We start from the raw sequence: 9,007 nt of genomic DNA, 5'->3' as shown, positions 1-9,007 counted from the left end.
CTGCAGGCCGGGGACGTCGCTCGTCCCAGTCGGTAGCTGCGTGCTGCCGTCCAGCTGCAGCCGATGCGGAGCCGGAGAAGGAGCGAGGTCTCCCTGCGAGCCAGGCCTCGCTGGGGGAGTGGTCGTGGGGGGCATCCCAGTGCCACCCGTTTGTCTGGGTGGTGGGTCGCCAGGTGTCGCCGCAGCCTCAGTCCTGTGAAGTCGCCTTCCGTCACGGCCCGACTGAGGGGCACAGTGGTGTGGTGGGCGTCCTTCGCCAGGGTGTCGGCTGCCTCGTTGCCCGGGATCCCTACGTGGGCGGGGATCCAGTGCAGGGACACCGGGTGGCCTGCGTCCTGCAGCGCTGTCAGCCGGGTAGACAGCAGTGCGACTCCAAGGCTGGCGCTTTCTGGCCTCTGCAGGCCGAGGAGGGCTGCCTTGGAGTCGCAGAGGATGGCCGCTGGTACCCCAGGAAGCTCCTCGGAGAGTTGTCGCCGTGCGCCGAACGCTGTATGTGCGAGTGAAAGGGCGCGAGGGACGCGCGCTTTCACGGGGAGTGAACGCACGGCGAAGAAAAAACGCGCATTCTGCGCCGGTGGCGCAGAACGCGCGTCTCTTTCTTCCTTTACAATCACCATATATGTAGAACAAACGCGCCTTCTTCCGACGCGCGAAAGGCCGTGGCGGGGAGGGGGGAGGGGGAGGGAAGGGAGGCGACGTTTAGCTGCGGCATCAAGTGCCTATTTATATCAGAGGCTCCGGCAACAGTCACTAACGCCGCACGCGTTTTGAGCGAACGCGGGCAAAACGCCGACGGTGTCGACAACAGTTCTGCGTGTTGCCGGTGCTGCTGCATGTCCAAGTTTATACAGCTGATAAAGCTACTATCATTACTCCGTATAGCTCTCTACAAATTTGCTATCGCAATTGATGCTTCGCCTTTCAGGTGAAACTGCGACAACTTTTTTTTCTAGCGTGTTGGTCAGTACCAGTTCCCTGTTTTACTTCTCCATTTTCCTATAGTCTTTTTCTGGACTGAACTTTTTTGCAGCCGTAAGTTATCCGAGTATTGATCGTGCTGCGCGGAAATTTACATTTCCTTTTAAAAATTTCAAATGAATACTTGGGGTTTCAAGCGCCAAAACTGTTATCTCATCACGAGGCACGCCATATTTTGGGGCTTAGGAAATAATCTTGAGAATCTGGGGTTCTTTAACGCGCACGCAATGCATGATAAGTAAGCGTTTTTGCATAATTACCACCGACAGAAAGCTGTCGCCGTGACCTCGAGATCAGTAGCGCAATACGACCTTTGAACTACAGCTTGGCGCGAAAAGAAGCACTTGTTCTGGAGACCACTTAATTGATAAATTACTGGCGACATAATTCAAAACCAGCATTTTTTTTATTGGTAGCAAAGTAATATTCGTCAACCTCGCGCTTATATGCTTGTGCTTGAAGTTAAAAGCTCTCCAGCGCAGCCTCGATGTAGACTCACTTAAATATTGCCTTTTATGTCGCAGTGCTTTAAATTCGATACGTCAAAACACATGGGATATGCGCCAAACACACAAACTCCTCCTGTTTTAAACCAATAAGAACACCTTCTCTCCTGTGAATGTAAACTAAATCTCAAGCGCACTAACGCGTCTTCGCCTCAAAAGAACTGTTTATTGCAAGCTGTACAAAACGGGGTGTTTGCCGGTGGGCACCGCGCAACAGAGTGTTCAGGCAGCAGAAAGCGCGTGGTGGGGCGCGTCAGCCAATTGGGGAGCTGCTTCCATCTTTGGAGTAATGTGCTACGCCACCTGTGCCAACCAGGGTCACAATCCCGCGCAATGAGCAGGCGCCAACTGGGTAGTGCGTCTTCTTGGACATCTTAACGACGTCGGTCGCAAGACTAGGTTGTCTGGTCCGTTTTGAACTGTCCGCCTCAGCTGAGGCGATAACAGCGTAAGGTTTAAGAACAGGTGCATTTACTTGCACAGAGGGTGTCTTTAGCTGTGTAGCATAGGAGTATTGCAATGCAGTGGAGAGATAACCGACGGCCATCGACAGCATCATATAGAAATTCCAAGCTAACGGGGTGATATATATATATATATATATATATATATATATATATATATAATGAACGAGAAGAAAGGGAACCGAGGGGCCCGATTTTTATTAATCACATCATAAGGAGCCAACAAACATTGACACCAAGAACAACATATGGGAAATTACTTGCACACACTAATTGAATTAAAGAAATGATAAATTAACGGAAATGAAAACGGATGAAAAAACAACTGTCCGCAGGTGGGGAACGAACCCACGTCTTCGCATTACGCGTGCGATGCTCTCACCATTGATCTACCGCGGAACCGTTTTCCCATCCGCTTTCTAGGGTATTTATGTTTTACAACTAGAACTAACTCTGGGAGTGTTAGCCAGCGCCACCACTCACAAGCCTAGGGGCGGATGTGGAACATCCTTTCTGCCACAGGTGTCACGAGCACGTGATCTTTTTTGGGTGATGGCAACTGGTCAATAAACCCACATATGCTCCCTGAAGGCATCAATGTTGCCGGATTCGAGCCCTCGTTATGTAATGAATGAGAAGAAAGGGAACCGAGGGGCCCGATTTTTATTAATCACATCATAAGAAGCCAACAAACATTGACACCAAGAACAACATATGGGAAATTACTTGCACACACTAATTGAATTAAAGAAATGATAAATTAACGGAAATGAAAACGGATGAAAAAACAACTGTCCGCAGGTGGGGAACGAACCCACGTCTTCGCATTAGGCGTGCGATGCTCTCACCATTGAGCTACCGCGGAACCGTTTTCCCATCTTGGCAAAATCTTGGCAAATTTCTAAAAACGTTGACTCAGGGGAGAAGATGTGCAAAGGTGTCACGTACCTAGCCAGTAGCTATTACGTTCACGGACGTATGGACAGCGGCATAGGAATGGCAGCTAAGCCGAGATACTTGAGGGAAAAACATTGTTGATAGAGGTGATGGAGAGGAAACAAGCTATGGAACTATATTGAACAACCAAGAATGAAATCAAGCTGAGAGCGGAAATTATGTTTCAAAGCGCTGAGCACTACTGTTCGAACGCCTTATAATGGTATTTGATTCTTTGAGCGTGGTGTCATAGAAAAACACCGCATATCCACGGGGTGAATGATGATGAGTGGGCGAAGCTCCGGAGGGAATCATCGGTAAACCGTGAATCTTCCGTGTACTTCGCCCAGTCTCGCCGCACTAAATCGAACGATTGACTTCCACCAATGACACGCGCCATATGTGACGTCATTCCTATTTTATAACAGCGCCCTTCATTATAATTGCACCATCTCCCGCTTAAGGGGACGCTAGCACAAACGCGTTAGAAACGTGCAGTACTCTAAGGGGAAGAGGCCACAGCGTCTTACGCAGCCGTTTACACATGCCGGAACGTGCACCGCGTTTGCCGACGCCATCAGCGTTTATGAATACGGGGGTAAGGCGGAGAGACCACAGCGTCTTACACCAGCTTCTTGCACGGGCCGTAACGCGCTAGCACAAACGCGTTAGAAACGCGCAGTCTTTCGTTAATGTTGGGTATTTATTGCCATCTAGGTGCGTCTGTCCATGTGCGCTTCGTGGCGTAGTGAACCTGTTCACTAGCTGTTTGAACAGGTTTACATTCTTTCGAGACGTGCGCGACCCCTTTCTGCGCACCATGTGTCAGTTGCGACTGAGCAAGCATCTGCCGGCTTATGTGGTAAGCAATTCAAGTATGCCTGGTTCTCTTCGAGGGTACCTAAGGGAAGTAGTTGACAGTGTCCGTTTTCTATCCGTACGTTTTTCTAATGATTACCTTTTTTCGGTGTCACGGAAGAAATTATACAGGGATACACTTGACATGATCATACCGGTTCCCATGTATAGAGCCATAAACAGTGGAGGACAGGGACATGACGTTTTAAAGCGTGTTAAAAAAATGCAGGTGCAGCCAGGTACAAAATCCTTTTTCTTTAAATTACATACCGGGACTTTGCCAGTACGGGGCTTTTTACAAGAAAAGGGTTTTTATTTACCTTGGGGAGCAAACTGCCTTATATGTAAACAACTGGAAACTATCGATCACGTTTTTTTGCATTGTTGGGAAGGGGTTTATTTTTGGGACGTTCTTCAAAGAACACTACAGAAAGAATTGCCCTTAAATTCATTAGGTATTAGATTTTTAACTGTAGAAAATGAGGACGGACTGCCTTTGGATCTCATTATGCTAATGGGCCTCCACTGTTTATGGCGGGCTCGAATGGCAGGTTTTTATTGTGAGCCTGACCGAAGGCCTGCGCGACAACTTTTCCGGGAGGATGTTTCCAAGTTCATCGATGTAATTAAAGATCAGGAATGCCCCCCAGATTGGCTGACGAGGATTGAGCCCCTCGCAACTTTAAAAGAATTTTAAAACTGACATGACATGGCAGCCAAAATATGGCTGACCGCACAACATGGATGCATGCAACTGTGAAAGTATGTGTATATGTATGATTATGTATTTTGTTTTTTGGCAAGAACTGTTGAAATTGGTGTCCACAAAGTGAAAGTTCCGGATAAAGAAAAAAAAAAGCTTCGTGGCGTAGTGGTTAGCGCCACGCGTTCAGAAGCGAGGGGTCCCTGGTTCGATTCCGCTACGGCCACAACTCTCGGAATTTTTTTTTCTCATAAAAGTAGACGTGGCTACCTACTACGACGACTACGACGACTACTACTACAGAGGAGGGACAGACCCACACCCTAAGGAGCTTCGCCCCTAAAACATTTCACGACTATTCGTCTTTAGCGTCCGGAAATAGCACAGAAGCTATTCAGCAGGCCTTGTTAGAATGTGAAACTACCGGTATGCGGGCATTTAAGGAGGTATTCATCCTGTCGAAGGCCATGAGCTTTAAGGATAGTAAAAGAAAGGTAAGTGAACCTGTGCTTGAAGCAGTAAAAAACGACTAAAGTGATTGAGTATAGCAAAATACGCTCCACCTACCTTCCGTTCCTTCTCACACACTGCTTGTTGATTGCGATAGCAGCCATATGGTTCACTCTCATGTTAATTAAGTCATTCCTAATGTTCAACTGACGACTAACGTTTGTGCAGCTACATGCTGTATAGGAAAGTCCGGCAAATGATATTCTAGGTAAGCAGTCTTCTAACAGCGTGCCGGTGCAAAAGCAGATGTGCGCCAGTGCCTAAGAGAATAAGTATAATAAAAATTGAGATCATGTTGAGCACCCACTTTAGGGGCTTCGAATTTTATTTGGGAACGTCCGTGCTGGTATATAACCGCGACTGGCTCAGCGCATGCAAAGTGTACGCAAAGTACCAATAATCTCAAAGCTATGGACACTACTGTTCCAGATGGTAGGTTTCAGCTGTGCAAGATTTATTTGGATCCGTTAGCTGGAAAAGCAATGCATATCACGACACGTACGTGTTCAGAACATATTTCTCGGAAATGGTTAAACGCCCAAAGTTTCAAGCGAAGGGATATGCTATAAGTACTGGCTTGACTTCCAATTTGTAGTCGCAACATTCCATATATTGGCTATAATTAAAAAGTTATATGGTAAATTATTCATTTTATATACTGGTGCCACGTAGTATTGCTCGAATATACAAAATATGAGTTAGTATAGAAGTGTCGTCTCTTAAAAAAAAAACTTACCGGCGCTCAATTGCTTGCCTGCAGTGACTCGGGATGTCTTCGAGGATTTTGCTTTGAGTGTATTCTGCGTCGTAAAATATACAATACTTCGTATTATGTCTATAAAATATATTGATACATTTCTTGCCGAATGTATCATGATAGAGATACAAGATACGAAAGAGTACCTTAAAATAGTATCTAAAATAGATGTCTTGTTCGATACTGCCCAGCCGTGGTAACGCTCTACGCCATCTAGTGCATGCGTAGATACATGCATCTTGCGGTGACCAACATCCTCTCTCACGCATATTTCTGAACACACTGCACCACCCAGTAGCGCCGCGTGTATATATATATATATATATATATATATATATATATATATAGAAGGCGCCGTTACGTGCGTACGCTGCCATTTGTTCCCTCTATGGCCCCACAAAGAGCGGCACATACCTTGTTCGTTTATGGCGCAGCTCGGTAAAGCGTTGGTGTGAAAGACTGTCAGTGAAAAGAGGCGCACATTTAGTGCATTTGTGGTGCGGCTTGCTAAAGCGTCGGGCTGTGGTCCTTGAGGAACTCGTTGATGAATGCCGCCGAGCCCCACTCCTCCTTCACTGCTGCTACAGCACGCTGCTTTCTAATGCACACTTTTCACCGTCCTTAGGCACTGCCATAAATTGCGCGCCCGATGAAATTAAAAGCATCTTGTTTTGTGGATCTTCATTGATCGCAATTGGTTAAGGCGGCGTTCACACAAAGTCGCTGATACGTTGTCTTCAGGAAACCGGGAAGCTAATGAGCTGGTCTCCCTGTTTAGTTTCTTCTTGTGTCCGTGTTTTGCTGCGCTATCCAGATACCATTCAAAGTGCAATTTCATTTTTACCACAGTTGCTGAGCCAGAACAAAAGTCTCCTTCTGGGCATGATGCCGGACGATCCTTACAAAAGTATGCCGTACAGGTGCTTCAACTCCACCTTCGTTGGGATCAATGGTGAATGGATATATCGTGATGTTTTCTACAGAAAGAACGAAAATGTAAGTTATACGTGGTCAGAAGGGGGGTTCACAAGGTCACAAGTGCTCTTTTCATTCCTTCGCACTATTCGAAAAGTAGGCGGTTCAATAGGTTTTCATGATTGCGCAGATATCTCAGCACAAAAGACGGACGACACACTTGCCGCCTGTCCTTGTCATGTGCACAATGTTGTTCCGTTCAATAATAGCCTAAATGAGCGACAGCCTATATGAGCGAAACACGTATACACTTGTATGAATGAATATTCTGTCATGTAAACAATTGCATCGCTATTGTACAGTATCGATCATGCTTCAATTTTAGGTTGTCTAACTTGTTACCGTTAGAATACCTTAAAAACTTCCCCCCCAAGTTATTTCTGCAGATGCCTGATAAAGCCGACACTCGAGCATAAACCGACTAATTGTGTTGTTCCAAAAACTGCCCGTGAAGGCGCGTGTTCTCTAATTGAACATCACTCGAACCTTATGTACAATCCTTAAATATTGAACATAATGCGATTTTGTTCTTTCCCATGAAGTGCTCAATGAAAGTGTGCTATAAGGCTCGGGTAAGCAAGCAAATTTCTAGTGCTGGCCCATTCGCATAAGAAAAAATCACAGCAGACCTACGAAGTGAAGGATGATGAGTGGGCGAAGCACCGGGGGATCATTCGGGCAAACCACAGCTACGGACGAGAGATAAAGAGAGCGCGCGTCGGGAACGAGAAAGAAAATTACACCATCTTCCCGTAGGGGAACCCTGAGTAGTATGCGAAGCAGCCATGGGGTCGACTCAAGGTAGTTTTATCAGCTGTATAAACTTCGACATGCAGCAGAACCAGCAACGCGCGTCGGAAATTTTTTCTCGGGGGGGGGGGGGGGGGGGGGGGGCAAGCTGCTGCTTACCTCTACGTCACGTGATCGATAATCAATATCAGTAGTTTCAGCAGACTCTATACATGTATATCAAAGACATGGGACCCCCCCCCCCCCCCCTCGCGTGTGCGTGTGCTTGTGAAGAAATTAAGTAAAATGTTAAGTAAGCTCAGTAAATACAGTAAGTACGACAGGTACAGTGGGCGTTTGGAGCAACGGTCTCTCATCGCGCCACTGAATGGACCAGTCTTCGAAAACGCATCATTGAGAAGACCCGTGCGATCGGAGAAGACATCAATAATTGTTAATTTCCGTTAAGTGTAGAAGGCGTCGTCCTCGTCGGGGGCGAAGTGCGTTTCACAAGTCAAGGACGGCTATACGCGTGGAAATACGTGTGACCGGGCTATACCTCCTTCCATAGCAATAGCTTGTTCGCTGCGTCTTTGCGCTAGAAAACTTAAATACGCGCAAAAACACGTAAGGCTTTTTTACCCCCGAAGCTTTCGTCGCCCTGCTCCCTCTTACGAGAGGGTCGCATTTCCTGCGGCAAGTGCATGGGCCACTGTGTCTTCCGCTGTGTGCGAGCGTGCAGCCGTCATTTGCCTTTACGTCAACAGATTCAGAATTGTACAGAATATTTTCACCGCACAGCATAGATATGGCATGTGTACGAATTTTAAGCAGTGCGTGCTTAAAATTCACAGCATATCCACGAAGTGAAGGATGATGAGTGGGCGAAGCACCGGGGGATCATTCGGGCAAACCACAGCTACGGACGAGAGATAAAGAGAGCACTGGCGTAAGTGAAGCATTTCTGCTTCACTTACGCCAGTGCAAACAGGAAGCGGCCTTGTACCTCACAGAATCTCGACTGATTGATGTACTAGTGATGCAGGAATGAACTCCGGTCTTGTTCAGTGCATAGTGCACATAATCAATTTTTCAGGACGCGTGAACTCCGACGAGAACTGTCAGCGCCTGCAACAAGAGTTTACTTACGCTGAACTGCGCACAGCAGTATTTCATGCATGCTTGTCGGCTGTCTGTTTCGTGCATTCTGTTGCGAGTCGGTGGAATTTCACTGCTGTCATCAACCCCTTTGTGTGTACATTGCTGGTTTGGGATTCCACAACAAAACAGCAATTACCAGCCTTCCGTAATTGTTGGTTTGGGATTCAACAACACGTTACCAGCCTTCCGTAGGGGCGCAATCACAAACAAGAGACGTTTCTCGCGCAGACTACGTTCGCACTTGGGAAGCGGCAAGCGGGCGGAAAGGCCAAAGCGGCCGGAAAATTTTTTTTCCGCACCTTTCCAAGTTGTTCACATTTGTTTTGGTAGCGCCGCGGCCGCCGCTGCCGTTTTCGCCCAGATCCATCTCGTCTGCGTACGTTTGTCGGCGGGGTCCTACGTTCTTACGTGGCTCCACGTACAGCAGCTG

General features: G+C 47.2%; 1 non-coding gene across 1 annotated transcript; it reads right to left on the bottom strand.

The window, feature by feature from the left end:
* Window positions 1-2,741: 2,741 nt before the first annotated feature.
* Window positions 2,742-2,813, bottom strand: Trnar-ccu (transfer RNA arginine (anticodon CCU)). Its single transcript has one exon. It is a non-coding gene; the product is annotated as a tRNA-Arg (tRNA).
* Window positions 2,814-9,007: the final 6,194 nt, after the last annotated feature.

Source organism: Dermacentor silvarum, chromosome 9 (genome assembly GCF_013339745.2).
Source record: "Dermacentor silvarum isolate Dsil-2018 chromosome 9, BIME_Dsil_1.4, whole genome shotgun sequence".
Lineage (NCBI taxonomy): Eukaryota > Metazoa > Arthropoda > Arachnida > Ixodida > Ixodidae > Dermacentor > Dermacentor silvarum.
This window is presented reverse-complemented; position numbering and strand designations above follow the sequence as displayed.